Source organism: Etheostoma cragini, chromosome 20 (assembly GCF_013103735.1).
Source record: "Etheostoma cragini isolate CJK2018 chromosome 20, CSU_Ecrag_1.0, whole genome shotgun sequence".
NCBI lineage: Eukaryota > Metazoa > Chordata > Actinopteri > Perciformes > Percidae > Etheostoma > Etheostoma cragini.
The window spans coordinates 23836758-23837553 of record NC_048426.1 but is presented as its reverse complement, the minus strand read 5'-3'; the positions used below and the strand labels follow the sequence as shown (position 1 = coordinate 23837553).

Here is a 796-nt window from a genome sequence, read left to right as displayed (position 1 = left end):
TCACCTGACGATATCTTTACGATACTTATGCCGCAAAACAATAATAATGTGGTTTTAAACATATTGCAATTTATAACCTTTTCTCCAACTTCTAATTTTTCCCAATTTCTAATGACGTCCCCAAAAGGAAATTTAACATCTGTTTCATATAAAAAAAGAAACATTTCTCATATCATGTTGTTTAATGAAGTGCATTAATAAACAACCAACAGACTGCTTCAGCCCCAAATGTTAATGTAGCAGAGCCACGGTGACCCCTGGATCCCCCAAAGATTCCCCATCCCAGCTGAGAGCCGCTCCCCGAGCAAGTCCATTTTCATCTCATTTCCATTAATAATTTAATAATTTAATAATAGATCCAGCTGTCTATGGTGGAAGCAGCCGTGAGCCGGCAGCCCGCCACCCTCTCTATCTGACAGGGGAGCTAATTGGCTGCAATGGTGCTTTTTACACTCTGATGTGAACGGGCCGCAGCGAGGAGAGCGACCGCAGGACTTCATCTACAGTAAACCCAATTGTTAAATGTCAACTTTATTTGACTTAAACAGCAGGTTTAAGCGAGTCGGCTTGAAGATACTCTGCAACTCATGTCTCTGACAGTTAAAGCTGTATTTGATTTTATTTCTCTGGGGCGATTTATTAAAAGATGGCTATTTGGTGACATTTATTTAAGAGCCACAGAAAGATGAAAAACACACAAAATGGCTGAATGGGCAGCTTTTTTCTCAGAGCATTTCACAGAGTCAAATCCACAGCAGATGTAGGATATGTTGCTTCTATGGGGGGGGGGGGGGGG

The 796-nt window shown here is 41.5% G+C and overlaps 1 protein-coding gene across 1 annotated transcript in view; it reads right to left on the bottom strand.

Annotated features, from left to right (window-relative positions):
• The window catches only part of arhgap5 (Rho GTPase activating protein 5), a 46518-nt gene that overhangs the window by 4391 nt on the left and 41331 nt on the right, over positions 1–796 (bottom strand). The gene's annotated exons all lie outside the window — the stretch shown is intronic.